This window comes from Canis aureus, chromosome 26 (genome assembly GCF_053574225.1).
Source record: "Canis aureus isolate CA01 chromosome 26, VMU_Caureus_v.1.0, whole genome shotgun sequence".
In the NCBI taxonomy this organism is placed as follows: domain Eukaryota; kingdom Metazoa; phylum Chordata; class Mammalia; order Carnivora; family Canidae; genus Canis; species Canis aureus.
The window spans coordinates 34,169,596-34,184,473 of record NC_135636.1 but is presented as its reverse complement, the minus strand read 5'-3'; the positions used below and the strand labels follow the sequence as shown (position 1 = coordinate 34,184,473).

General features: G+C 50.7%; 1 long non-coding RNA gene across 7 annotated transcripts in view; it reads left to right on the top strand.

Moving 5' to 3' along the window:
• Nucleotides 1-11,841, top strand: part of LOC144298347 (uncharacterized) — a 111,706-nt gene extending 99,865 nt beyond the window's left edge. For 3 of the 7 annotated variants that reach the window (XR_013365299.1, XR_013365300.1, XR_013365298.1), the window contains 3 exons: nt 7,843-7,972; nt 8,252-8,418; nt 11,157-11,841. This is a non-coding gene — a long non-coding RNA (uncharacterized LOC144298347). The other 4 variants (XR_013365296.1, XR_013365297.1, XR_013365302.1 and 1 more) reach the window with 4 other exon arrangements.
• The last annotated feature ends 3,037 nt before the right edge of the window (nt 11,842-14,878 follow it).

Here is a 14,878-nt window from a genome sequence, read left to right as displayed (position 1 = left end):
CACCAGGTCAAACCCTAGACCTTCTCTCTGAGTCTGGGCTCCTTGGACTTCTGAGTTCTGACCTTGGAAAGTAAGAAAAGGACCCCCTGGCTGGGGGTTGCACAGCAGCAAAAGTGGTGCAGGACCCTAGCCGAGATGGAGGGAGCAGGACAGTGCCAGGGGCCTAGCCCTGGGGCACGCAGCTCAACTTGGACCCCAGCTTCACCACACACTGGCCAGGAGGCCCTGAACAAGCCCCTCAACCTTTCTGAATCTCAGTCTCTCCACCAGTAGTGGAGAAATTGGACTCTATTTGCAAAGCTGGTATTTATAGAAAAATAATGAGAAGATCTATGTGGAGAGCTTTCTGTAGGGCTTAGCATGTGGTACTCCCTCAACAGACCGGAAGCTAGTACCTCAGTCTTTACTTTGAACAATTATACAGGACATGGGAGTAAGGATTTTATATGCTCAGAGGTGGGGGCCTCTGGATTTCCCAAGATCTTCTGGGTCTTAGTCCCAGCCCCATCCCACATCCCCATGCTAGTAACAGCATGAACTGGGAAAAACTCATCCTTTTCTCTGATCTTGAGCTTTCATCTCCCTTTCTGGGTCCCTGTTGGTGGGTTGTGGTGGTGGGATTTCTGCATGTGCTAGGCATATGGTGGACACGCAGTAACTGCTCCCATTATTACAGGGGAATCAAGTCAGATCCATCCAGTGGATGGCCTCAACCTCTGTGGGGCTGACCACCATCAGATACGTGCGGGTGGGTCCGTCCTCTGGCCTGGTATGAGGTGGAGAAAATCTAATGGAAAAATGAAGGTCAGAGGGGCTTTCTCAGTGTGATCATTCACTTTTTTGTTATTTTCAGAGCCTGGCACAGGGCCTGGCTTATTTTAAGCCCTCGATACATACTTGTCAAATTAAAGAAGGCTTTGTTAAAGCCGACAATTTTGTTCCAACAGGGTTGGCTCCATGGGCAGGGCCCCATGCTTAGGAGGGCCCTGTGCATGGCTTAATGCTCTCCTGTTGGCATCTTGAAATTCTTAATACTGTTTGAAAAAGGGCCATTCGTTTCCATTTTGCTCTTGGCCCTACAAATTATGTAGCAGGTCCTGCATGCAGGCAAATATACCTAGAAGCAAATCCAAGCTGCTCAGGCTGACTTGCTGATCTGCCCTGCTCCGTCGCTGAGCTCTGTGGCCGGGTGCCACCATGCTTCCTGAACGCTAGCCACCCAGACGTGTTCCTTTAACAGGTCATGCCCCCAGCCCCTCCCCAGCTCACCCTGTGGTTGGCTCCTGTCACTATTCCTGTCTGGGCTCTTTTTTTTTTTTTTTTAAGATTTTATTTATTTATGAGAGACCCAGAGAGAGAGGCAGAGACATAGGCAGAGGGAGAAGCAGGCTCCATGCAGGGAACCCGATGTGGGACTCTATCCTGGGACTCTAGGATCACGCTAGAAGCCAAAGGCAGATGCTCAACCACTGAGCCACCCATGTGTCCCCTGTCTGGGTTCCTAAGTCGCCTTCACCGGAGGGCCCACCCTGACTACCCTCCAGCCACTCTGTCTTATTAACCTGATTTATACTCATTATATATGAGTATAAATGATTCTTCTTTCTGAAATCCACTTGTTTTTTATTTCTTGGCCTGTTTATTTCCTGTTTCCTGCAGTAGACTAACCCCAGAGATAAAAGGCAGCAAGCAATCTTCCTGTGTTGTTCCCTGCCTTGTTCCCAAAGCGCTGCACGGCCCTTGGCACACAGTTGGTACTCAACAAATGCTTACCGACTTAAGAATGGACGGCATTGGCAGCGTTGGCTTTTCAACTCTGATCTCCTGAGACTCTCTAGGATGGGAAGGTGAGAGCAGAGCTGGCAGCACAAAGCCGAGGTGGGGATGAGAATGGCTGTGTGGGTCCCCAGCACCTGCCACGCTCGTATTCTCCTGACAACAGGGGCTGGGCTCCTGGCTCAGGCCCCTGCAATGGGAGTCCTTTCTGCTCACGGGGACTTAAAAAGGTCTCAGCAGCTGCTTAGGATCAAGAGGTGGGAAGTCAGAACTCTACTGCTGTGCAAACACTGGATCAGAGGCCACTTAATCCACTGCTCCATTTTGTAGGTGAGAACATTGAGGCTCAGGGAGAAGAAACTTATTTTGATGGGGTGACTGGGTGATGGGCACTGAAGGGGGCACCTGAAGGGATGAGCACTGGGTATTATACTATATGTTGGCAAATCAAACTCCAATAAAAAAATATATATGTAAAAGGAAAAAAAAAGAAACTTATTCTGTAGCCATAATAGTAACAGCAAAAACCCAACTCGACCCAAACCAACAAATCAAACAAAAAGAAAAAACACAGTCAGAGGCACTATAGCACACAAGCATAATATTAAATGCATTAATATTACAAGGTGCTTAGGACACTTTCTGGCACAAAGAGTTCTTTCACTGTTCCAGGAAATTTGCAAGACCCTTACTCGTATCGCTGCATTGATTGAATCCCCCCGGCCGCCTGTAATACTGCAGTCCCATTCTGCAGACGAGGAAATGAAGGCCCCGGCTAGGGAGTGGAAGGGCTGGGGTGTGACCCCAGGCTGGCTGACTCTAGGGCTGGGTTCTTGGGCTCTTTCCTGGATTGCAGTTATGGGTAGAGAGGGCCTGGCATCTCTGTGCTCTTTCCCAGCACCGGGCAGGGGATTGGCCCGAGTGGGAAATGCCTCTGATTCACATTTGCTCTGCTGGGAAGCCACCTTACTCATTGGCTCATTCATGCTACAAGTATCCTTTGCCACCGTCTCCCCTGTGCCTGGTGCCATGCCAGGAACTGCAGACAGATAGGTGAAGCCAGGCATCTTCTGGGTGTTTGAGCAGCAGTCCCAGGCGGGGCCCGGGGATGGCATTGGCAGAAGGTGGGCCACATGCCAGACGGCCAATGGGCTCAGGCTCTCTGACTTTGCTGTTCCTCCTGGGGTCTTTGCCCACCCTATGCGGAGGGTACAGCTGACACAGGAGGCATGAAGGGCTGGGATCCCAGAATTATCAGAGCAGACCAGGCCTGTGCAGTTCTCCTCTGCAAACTGCCACCGGGAGGGCTATGATGAACTCTGGTAGCTCCGATGTGTCTGAGCTGTGTTCACTCATGGGCCAGGGGAGCTATGGAGAGGGAGTGGAGCACCAGGGGAGCCCATCCTTGGGAGACCCCAGGGGAGCCCATCCCTGGGAGACCTCAGGGGAACCCATCCCTGGAAGACCTCAGGGGAGTCCATCCTTGGGAGACCCCAGGAGCCCTCAAGCAGTGATTTCAGAGTCATCTCTTCTTCCCTGCAGCCTGGCTATCCTGCCTGGAACCTCTGAGACTGTTCTGTTGCTCACACCCTCTCAGAAGCATCTCAGCAAGCCCTGTGGGATTCAGTGTGGGTCTCTTGAGGTGCGTGGTCCCTCTTCTGTCCACAGCAGAAATCCTAAACCTGTGACATCCATCGACTTTGCCTACCTATTCATGCATGCACTCAAGACTTTCTTTCCACAAATATTTCCTGAATTTCTCTCGTAGGCTGGGCATTGTGCTGGGCTCTGAGGACACATCTGAAAATAAATCAGTCATGATTTCCACCCTCACAGGGCCCACATGTTAGAGGGCCAGCATAAATAGAATAAAGCAAGGAGAAAAAAAATAATCACACACCCTAAAATGTGCATGGAGGGAAAGAATGGGGTGATATCTAGTGGTTTTGGAGCTGACTCTTCTCAGCTCATGAGAGACCACCGTTAAAGATTCAGGAGTTTGATGAGCTGGTGGTTAAACACAGGCATTACAAAAAATGAAGGTGTGAAAATTTATAATGAAATAAGTTACATTAAAAAAATAAAATGCATCACTTCTTAAGTATTTTACTCTTAGCTCTGCTCTTGAAACTATCTGCTCCCGTTGTCTCCATAGAGTGGAAACACCTTCTACCTATGTGTCACTGTGCCTCTCTTCCTGACACCACCCCCACTGGGATCCACGAGAGAGGAGCAGAAGAACGGACCTCAGGCTGGGAGGTCGGGGCCGGTGTCTCTAAGGAGGGGGTGTTTTTGCCGAGGGACCTGAAGGACCAGAAGGGGTCGACCATATAACCGACCATATGGGGTTTCACATGGAGGGAAGAATAAGGGCGAAGTCTTGAGGTGTGGCTGTTTCTGGGCATAAAGAGGAGACCAGTAGGGCTGTTGAGAAGTGTAGACATCTCAGGCACGGTGAGTGAGGGCAGAGGACACTGGAAGAGTGGGCTGGGGCCAGACCTTACAGTGCCAGGGAGTTTGCATCTTATTTGAAGTGCAGTGGGAAGCCATAGGAGGCCAGGCTGCCTCCGTGTCCCCTCTGATTCCAGGACAGTACTGCCTCCTCCCCACCTGCAGGACACCTCGAGTCTGTCCTCCTTCTGCCCCAGGGCTTTCTCCAGAACTACCGGGGTGGGGTGGGGGAAAGGTAGCAGGAAATGAATTCTCCTGCTGGGCCCCTTCATCTCCTTCAACCACAGGAGATGGAGAGTGGTGGATAAAGCCTCCTGCTTTCCAGATGGGGACTTCTAGGAGGGCTTCTGCACTCTGCTCAGAGGCCCTGTGCACGCAAGCCCCTATGCCTACTATAATGGCCTCAGTAATGTCCCCTTTGGGAAGCTGGGCCCTTTCTCTGTCTCCCACTTCCTGCTCTTTCACTCATGCTTCCTGGGATCAACTCCCAGATCGATTACCTGCACCCAAGTCCCTGTCTCAAGCTCTGCTTTTGGGGGACCCCCACACTAAGATCAGTGTGGTGATGTGAACACAGTGAGCATAGAATGGGTGGATTGGGATGGGCTGGAGGCACCCCTCCCCCTCAGCTCCCTCTCCCTGTGCCTGGGGCCCTGCACTCCTTCATGGTCCCCTCTCCCTGGCCCCAGAACCAGTCCTGGTCAGGGACAGTCCCTGTGCTGAGGCCTGAGCATGTCAGCCAGCTGGTAAATCAACCCTGGCACCATGGTGTGAGGACACCCCAGAAGCCTCGCTGTGTCTGCACCCGATCCCCTCCGCTCCATGGTGGCCTGGCGTCAGGCTCCCGATGCGGGTCATGCTAGGCTGGCCCATCACTTGCTGGTCCCCATCCTCCCACATGGTTCTGCTAGGCTGCAACCTAGATCAGACTCTTCGGCGAGCCGTCTGAGTCCCCATGTGGCAGCATGGCTGGTCCCCAGCGTTGAGGATATGCCTGAATTAGGCTGGACCACACGGACCTCTGTCTTGTGGGTTTCTCAGGTCCTCGGCCAGAGGCTGCAGCCCCACCCTATCGGCCCAGCCTGGGTCAACTAGGATACCTAGTCTTGCCTCTTCCTCAGTTTCCCTAGTTCAGAGTAGTTTAGCAGCCCACTTAGCAGGGTAGGCCTCAAGATGTGCTTCTATTGTGGTGAGAGGGTCTGAAATTAAGAGCAGCTAGGAGCTGGTGTTGTGGGTGTCCTGTGTGCTCAGAGTAGCCTCCACACACCCCCTTCTAAATCACTCCCTTCTTGGCCCTGCAAAAGCCGTGTCCTTCTAACTCCCCTCCACTCTGCACCCCCCAGTACAGGCCCTTTATCAGGACATGAGTTGCCTGTGGCAGTGGACCCCACTCCTTCTAGGACGTTCTTACTTGGCTTGATGCCTGGGAAACCAGCCCATTCTCCTCCCTCTCCCCTGGGGGCCTGGCTCTCTTCCCCACCATCAGCTCCTCCTGCTGCTCCCTTCTGAAGCTCTCCAGAACATTCTGACTCATCCTCTGACTCAGGTGGAGTCTATTTCTGTTCCCACGTTCTGCTCCCTGATGGGCTGGAGATCACAGCTGTCACTCTGGGGGAAGGGGGCAGCGAGGATCCTGTGCGTGTGCTTGTGCATGTGTGTCCACGTGTGTGCAGGAGGCACACCACCCCCAAGAAGCTGGGGAGGGTGGTTCTCGTATTCCTCCCCCACCTTATATCCCCCCAACTCCTCAAGAGCTGACAAGCATCCCCCAAAGTTCCAGGAGAGATGAGTGGTGGCAGTAGCCACGAAGAACCTCACCCTGATCTTCTCAAGCTCATTGTATTATGGAAGATGCTTTTTAGCAAAGAACCTCCAAGTGGACGATCGCTTCTGGCAAACTCTGAATCCTAGAATCTCTACATAGTAGAGTTGACAGGAACCTAGAGGTTTGAAGACAACCACCTACTTGATACTTTGGGCCTAAAAGAGACCCAGATTGGTGAGGAACCATGTCTGAAATTAGCCAGCAAGCAAGTGGCCGAGCTGGATTCAAATCATAATTAATTCAAGCCTTCTGTTGATGTCAGATAGTTTCCTGTCCTCTCGCCTGTCACCACCTAGGCCGGAGCCCCCTTCCACTAGGTATGGTGGCCAGAGCCACTTGTAGCGATTAGCAGTTGAAATGTGGTGAGTCTAAATTGAGAGGCACTGTAAGTATAAAATGCATGCCAGATTTCAAAGATGTAGCATAAAAAATAATAGGAAAAATTCTCCTTAATGTTTTTTTTACATTAATTGCAGGTTTGAAATGGTAATATTTTGGATATATATGGGATTAAGTAAAATATAGTAAAATTAATTTCACCCATCTCCTTTTTAAAATGCACCTACTAGAAAATTTTAAATTCCATGTGTAATTTAAATATGTAATGGCTCATGTTTGTGGCTCACATTATGTTTCTGTTGGGGCGGATCAGCCCTCAGGCCAAATCTGGCCTGGTGCCTGTTTATATAAATAAAGTTTTATTGAAACATAACGAGGTTCATTCATTTACATAGTGTCTAGGGGCAACTTTGCTTTATAATAGCCGAGTCCATTATTTGAGACAGAGACATTTTGACCCTCAAAGCTTGAAATATTTACTCTCCAGCCCTTTACAGAAAAATTCTGCTGACTCTTGCACTAGACCATCAATTTCATGAGAACAAGGATTATGAGCTTGACACAGAGTAAGTGCTTAATAAGTATGAGTTGAGTGAATGAATGACTTGGTTAATTTTGGAGGGTAAGTTGGTTGGAATTCTAGGCAGAGGGGCTAGCGTATGCCAAAGCATGGGGCCAAGAAATAGCACTGAGCATGCTGGTGATGGGGGTATCTGGAGTGGCCCTTTATAGAAGATTTGCTGACTCTTGCTCTAGATGCTTATATCAGCCTTCTCCTTGCTCCTTTGCCTGGTGGTGTTCCTTCTCAGGCAACTGCCATTCTGTCTATACAAACCCCACCAAAATCATTAACCTGCTCCAAAATCTTCAAGAGCCAGGCCATCGCTTGTAGGAGGAAGCAATGCTTCTGAGCCTGCCTTCTCCCCTCCCGAGCTCCTCTGGGCCTGCTCTTGCCCGAGCCCCACCCATTCTGGTCTCTGAGCCTTTCTTCATCCCCCTCTGCCTGCAAACCTTGCCTTGATCTTGCAAGTCAAATATCCACCCTTCCAGGCTCAGTTCCAATATTTCTTCCTGGAGACACGATGTGGCATGTTGCCAGTTTGAGTTTCTTTTAAATAATTGTTACTGTAAGATAAATGATAGGAGGCAGTCAGTTCCCACAGCACGTTGTATCTTTTTTCTTTCACTGCAACGCTCATAATTGGAAGCAGGAAATCTCACTTTTTATCTAATACTTACTGTGTCCACCACACTAAGCTCTTCCCACATATTGTCTTTTAAAATTCTCTCAACTTTATGAAGAAGGCACCATTTTACCTCCATTTTACAGATGAGGAAACAGACTCAGAGACGTGACATAAAAATAGTGAGTGGTGACTCTGAACTTCAAATTCAGGTGGGTTGGACCCTAGAACCCAAAGTCTTAACCTAAGTTCTGTGCTCTTTGCTAGGTTACTTCCTACTCATCCATGCCTGGGCCCCTGGTTCCTTCTGCAAAGACTCCCATTCCAGGTCCTAGAAGCAATCCTGACTGGGGACAGCCTAGACCCTGCTCTGAGGCCTTAGTGTGTGAGCCAAGAGGTAAGTCATACCCTGTGGGGTTTGTATGGGGCCTACCCGGACCTCACTCCAGACCTCACTATCTGCTCTACCCTCAAGGTAAGTATAAATGAACCCTTTGCTCCATTTTTGGGTCTTGACACATAAGTCATCTCCACAGGGAAGTCCTCTATGATTGCCCAGATTGGGTTAGATCTTGGATACATGTTCTCATTATGCTCAAGTCTTCTCCTTCCATAACTCTCATCACATCTGACATTTTTGGGTAATGAGTCCTTTATCATCTGTTTCCCCTGCTAGACTAAGTATCATGGGTGCAGGGGTTTTCCGGCACGGCTCCAAAGCCTGGCACGTGAGAGGTGCGCAGTGAATATTTGACTGGATGAATGAAATCCTGCTTGTTCTCCTCACCTGGATATCATATCAGCCTTACTGGGCTCCAACTCCACAGGGAAGCAGAGAAGCACGTGAGTTTCTGTCCCCTCCCCACCCCTCCCTGAATGACTTAGTGTGGAGGACACTGGTATGTGTTGAAAGGAGACTATGAGAGATCGATGATCATGAGGCCAGTAATAGAACTTGAGACAAGAAGGCCCCCTCCTTGGCCTCAGCCGACCCGATGCGCCCACCATATGCCCTGTGGAGGCACAGCCTGTGGCTGACGACCCACAGGAGGAGAGGAGGGGCCGTGCCTCACCTCGCAGACCCGTCTGTGGCACAGGTGGGGAGCCAGACGGAACCCACCCCCCTCGCCCTGCCCGCAGGGAGTTCTGGGAAGTCTGCTGATCAATCATAGAGGACAGCTCCAGCGCTGGGAGGAGGACTAGCAGGAGGAGTCTGATCCCCAAGCATAGCCAATGGCTGCCTGCGTTTCTCCTCCACAGTGGATGTGGCTACAGAATTTGGGTTTTCACCTTGTTCAGAGGAGGCCTGGGTAGGTGAGGCCTGTAGCAGTTGGGATTTTATGCTGGCCTTGCTCATCCTTTTTTTTTTTTTTTTTTTTTTTTAAGGATTTTATTTATTTATTTGAGAGGGAGAGATAGAGATAGAGAGAGCATAAACAGAGGGAGAGAAAAAGGGACAAACAGACTCCCCAGAGAGCACAGAGCCCAAGTGGGGTTCACTTCCAGGACCCCGAGATCGTGACCTGAGCCAAAGTCAGATGCTTAATGGACTGAGCTACCCAGGTGCCCTGCTCATACTTACACATCTCAGGGCTTGGCTGCTGGGCGGGAAGGTCAGCCTGCTCTGGGGCACCTTAGCATTCAGTCTCACAGGCTGGGTCCAGGTGACCGGCTCACTGTGGTTTGCCTGGAACTGTCCTATTATTAAGACTGTAAGTCCCACTGCCCAGGAAATCCCTCATTCCTGGGCACACCCAGAAACTGATCACATTCCCGAGTGACCCTTGCTCTATGTGATCAGCTATAACACACTAGATGCACATCACAGCACGCTGGCCACCTCTTCTTCAGCTTGGCACAAGACTGCAAAATTCCTTGGGGTTCAGGGTTGGGCTGGAGCTGGGGACAGGCAGCAGCCAGTTCAGGCCTGTGAATCTGACCAGTTCATAGGGACTGGTATGAGCCCTATCCGATCCCGTGTCAAAACCCAGTGTGGGGGCCCTGAGACAGTCTAGTCTACGAGGCTGTGATGTGGCTACATAGAGCTGGCCTGGTTTTTGGGAGATGCATATGTTCGTACAGAGCATAATAAGCCAGACCTGTATACACTGGAAATCTAATGTGAGCTACACAGGTGATTTAAGATTTTCTAGAAACTATATTTAAAAAAAAGGGGGCACCTGTGTAGCTCAGTGGTTGAGCACCTGCCTTTGGCTCAGGTTGTGATCCTAGAGTCTTGGGATTGAGTCCTGCATTAGGCTTCCCACTGGGATCCTGCTTCTCCCTCTGCCTACGTCTCTGCCTCTCTCTCTGCGTTTCTCATGAATAAATAAATAAAATCTTATAAAGAAAGAAACAGATGAGATTGATTTTAGTAATACATTCTATTTAACCCTATTACCCAAAAATATCATTTTAGCTTGTGATCAATATAAAATTATTAATGAGATAATTTACATTTTAAAAAAATTCAGCACATCTCAATTTTGTCCAGCCACATTTCAAAGACACTTGTGGCTAGCTCTGGACAGTGCAGAACTAGGCACTTTTATGGCAGGGAGAGGACCTCTGTTCAGACAGGGCTTCTAAGGTCTTAGTACATCCATTTTGAGGGGGTATTTGGGGTCCTTGAAGATAAAGATAGATCTGTGGATTTCAGAGTCATTGGTTGCCCTGTTGCAATACTGACACTGTCTCGGAATCCTATCCCAGGACTGTAGGTCCACTGGGGCAAGAGTGGTGTTGTTAGAGTTCATCTTGGTAGGGTAGCCAGACCACAAGGAGGAATGTCTGCGGGTGTGGCTGGGGAGGGGCTCTTTCTTACTCTTGGAGAAGGCATGTAGTCAGCCTGCAGGCTTGGCGAGTCTGAGTCTTAATGGAGCAAACAGGAGCAGGAGCCTCCTGCTGGGAGAGGGTGCCTTCCCTTCCCACCTTTCCTTCCAACCTGGAGGGGCAGGTTGTGGACTGAGTTCTGTGTCTGGTTTCCATCTCAGTGTCCAAGGGTCCAACATGTCCCAGTGCTTCCTAAGAATTGTTTTGCAAATGTCAATCTCCTCCTCCTCCTTCTTCTTCTTCTTCTTCTACTACTAGATTTATTTATTTATTCATTCATTCATTCATTCATTCATTCATGAGAGACACACAGAAAGAGGCATAGACATAGGCAGAGGGAGATGCAGACTCCCTGTGGGGAGTCCGAAGTGGGAACTCAATCCCAGGACCCCGGGATCATGACCTGAGCCAAAGGCTGATGCTCAACCAGCCACCCAGGTGCCCCAAAGATCTCCTTCTTAAAGGCAGTGTTTCTTTGGCTTTTGAAACTTATGTTTCCTTCCCTCAGGAAAATGGACAGTCCAGTATGTGCATACACCCTTTTAAATATAATCATAGGGGTACAGAGGCTCCCAGAAGCATTCTTTGCCCTCAAGAGTAAGGATTTCCACTTCTGGTAAAAAAAAAATACGGAGTCCTCATGAGGCACAGAAGTGAGAGCTGAGCCCCATTCTGTGTCTCCCTATTACACATGGAGTCACTCACATCGACAGTCAAAGCTCTTCTTAACTCTTTTGTTCCCACTCTAGGAATGACTAGGGTGAAGCCGACCTTTGCGGAGCCCACGCAGAAAAGATGCCTCCAGGACCCCAGAGTGGGACAGCTCTTTTGGACAACGTGCTTCAGTACTGGAGGCAGCATCTTCTCATAAATCGTCTACAAGACAACGTGCTTTGGAACTCAAAGAAGCATCTCTTTTCACATAACCAATTACAGAACTAATTACAAACTGTTTTTATCTGTTCATTAAGGTAGATATAATTAAGGCAACATTTTGTTAAACTAGTTTGAGTGTGTGCTGTAGAGTAATAATTACTACTTTTATTTCTTTGCGATCCTTTCTAATTTGTCTTGGCTTCATCTAAAGCCACCTCCTGTTCTTTCTTGCTCTCTGCTCTTCATCACAAAGGCTTAGGCCCCTTGTCCTGCACCCCTGTCACTTTCCTGGTTACGTTCCCCCTCTCTTGCTGTCCCCTCAAATTGTGCTTCCTCAGGGGGGCCTCCCTGATGCCCCAGACTGGAGAAGTCCTTTGGCGTAATCCCCCCCCTCACCATTCCACTGTTGCATCGATATGCACCTGTCACCTGTGCTTCCCACTGCACCGTGAGCTTCTCGAAGCCCAGGCCTCAGGCCTGTGCCATTTCCTTCTGTGTCCCGAGTGCCCCAGACAATGCTTGGCTGTTGGTTATATTCAATAAACATCGGTGGATTGATTCGTGGTAGATTTGGGCTGGCTTTGCTCCTTGTTGGCCACTGTTGGAATCTGCTCAGATCATAACTGGGCACAATTCTTTGTCCCACCCTCCACTGTCCACTTCCCCTTCTCTTCCTGTTTTGTGAATACGCACTCACACATAGGCACACTTGTATGCATGCACACATGTGCGCATGTGCACGCGCGTATACACACACACACACCACACACACACAGAGGGGATGAGTGGCATCTGTTCATATCTCCTCTTTGCCTTTAGGTCAGAACTCCTTGGCCCTTGTTAGCTGGCCTGGTTTCTGAATTGATCTATAGAGGGAGAAAGGGGCCTCTGTGCTGCTTCTGAGAGATGCATTGCCTTCTGGGGGTGTCTATCTTCTCAGGGGGCCGTGGGGATTATCTGTGCATCCGTCTACCACCTCTACCTCCCACCAGCCCCCTGGCTAGGGAGCTCCTTTTCCCTAAAGCTCATGGCCTGTCCTCCATTTCTGCCATTCCTAATAGATATGCCCTGGCACTCAGACTGGGGAGCCAGCGGCTGGAATCACACCTCCTCCCCTCCCTAGCCCTGCCCAACAGGGGTCCCAGGTGGGAGGTTACCTCCTTCCAGGCTCTCTAGGAGACCTCCCCCAGCCAGCACAGGGCCCTGGGCAGGAGGCCAGGCTGCAGTCCCTAAGGGGGGTGTGGCCTGGGAACACAGCCCTCTGGAGCGAGCCCAGGGCGGTCATCGCACAGCTGGCTGTGAGTCCATGCCACAGAGTTTAAGACCTTTGACTATGGAGCTCTGTTTCTGGAACCAGTTTAGACCATGATGATGTTCTCCATGTCCCCATTCCCAGCCTGTGTCAGCTCTGCTCCTCCCCACCTCATGCCCTGCTTGGGCCTTTGCCCCGAACCTTGCCCCTTCCCAGTGTCCATGGTCTGCTCCACCTACTGCCAGACCAATGAGAGGCCAGGGGAGGAGAGTCCGATGGGGGGTGGGGGTGGAAATGCCTCATGCCTAAAGTCAGGATTGCACCCCCCGCCCCTCCCACACACAGTGCTCTGAGAGGACAGGCTTGCTGAACTCCCTGGGGAGGCTGTGCCAGCTGACCTTCCTCCCTGCCTCCTCAGCCAGCCTCGTGCTGCTTGTCCATTCTTGTTCTCCAGCACTTTGCATTCAGACCATTCCTTCCACCTGCTGCCCCCAGCTCTGTCCCTTTATTCTCCCACCAGGATGTGTGCAGAGTGCTGGCTAAGACTTTTGGAGTCCACAGACTTCAGTTTGATGCCTGGCCATTTGACCTTGGACATGACTACACGTCTTTGCCCCTCTGTGTTTCCTCGTCTGTCAAATGGGCTTAAGACTCCCTTTCTAATAGAGTTGTCATAAGAATGACATAAGGCAATGCACCCCTTCAACACACACTTCTGAGCACCTGCTATGAGACAGACACTGAGCTGTGTGCTGGGTTACGGTAGTGATTCAGACAGAACCTGGTTGGAAGGAGCCCATGGTTTAAAGGCAGAGACAGAAAACTCTCACACATGGGCACAGAGAGAGTCCAACAAATCAGCAGAGCCATACGTTTCCCCTGCATGTTGGATGGTGTTGAGAGGCAGATGGGTAGGAAGCTGTGACAGGAGGCGCCAAGGTGAGAGCATCCCGAGGCAGGTGGGGAGCGAGGAGCAGGAGGCGGTACTCACCAGAACCCTGGAAGGTGAGGAGAGGTCCAGGACTGGGGAGAGTGCACCAGGTAGAGGAACACTCTGAGCGGGAAGGCTTTGAAGGTAAAAGAAAAAGAAAAATCATCTGGTGGGTTTATAGATCTCCATGGAGCGGGTGTGTGTCTCTGTGGCTTGGGCACGGCAAGCAAGTTATATCTGGAAGTAGTGAGCCTAAGACAAAATATACTGGATCCTGTAGACGGGTTCTGATGGGCAGCAAGGGTGCTGCTTGGGAACTTGAAAGGAAAGTGAGTTCGTGAGCCACAGCATAGATCCACTGAATTGGAAACTCTAGGACTGATGCAGGTGGTTCTGACCACGCTCAACCTTGAGTCTCTGCTGGACTAAGGGAAGGAGTTTGAATTTCCTCCCTCAGTGTGGGAGAACACAATTAGAGGGTTTTAATCAGGGGAAGGGCTGTGGAGGCAGCCTGGTTCATTGGTTTTGAAGGGTCCTTGGGTGGGAGGGTGGTGGATGGACTGTGGGATCTGGAGCAGCCGTCTACACTGGGCCGAGGGATTCACCTGATGGCTGGAGTTAGCACCATCTCTCCCTCAGTTTCCCACACTCACGCCTTGCTGTGTCCCCTTCCACTTTGAATGGACATTGAGTGGCCAACCTGTGCTTTACCCAGAGCCCCTGCTTGTGGGGATGGTACACTGTAGGGCCAAGATGCTGGACCTTAGTTTTGCAAAGACTTGTGTTTGAGCAACTTCCCAGTGAGAAGAGTAGGGAAATGAAGTCCACGTTCCGGGGCACTGTGATCGCCAGGGCTCAAGGAGCCAAGGGTGAGGTCCTGCCTGCCCTGGGGACCCCTCGTGCATGATCTCCAGTGGGCGGGGCTGGCAGAGGGAGCCTTGCCATCCCAGCCCTTCCCACTGCCAGCCTAGCCTCTGGGCCCTAAGTTTGAGAGCTGTTGTGGAGTGTCCACCCTCGTCGAGCTCCTGAACTTGTGGTCAAGAAGCTACAGCCCTCATGGTTCCACCACATCCAGCACCAGTGGGCCGATGTTAACAGATTATTTAGGTAGAAATTGCTAAAGTCCTGGAAATGTCAGGCAAACGAGCTGAAGTGCTCAGGGATCTCAGGTGAAGCTGGTTGCCAGTCCATGTGGGCAGAGGGATGGCATAGGGGTTGGGATGGGTTTTCGGGGGAGATAATGGCTTTGCTGCATGGACTTGCCCTTTAGAGTCATTGTTTCCTCTTCTGCAAAGGGGGGACCATAGCCTCCACCGGGTCAGGTTTTGGTAAAGACTGATGGAAATAGTCCAATCTGCAAAGTGACTATGTGCAGAGAGCGGGCATGCAGGGAGCGCTTCCTTTCTGGTCAG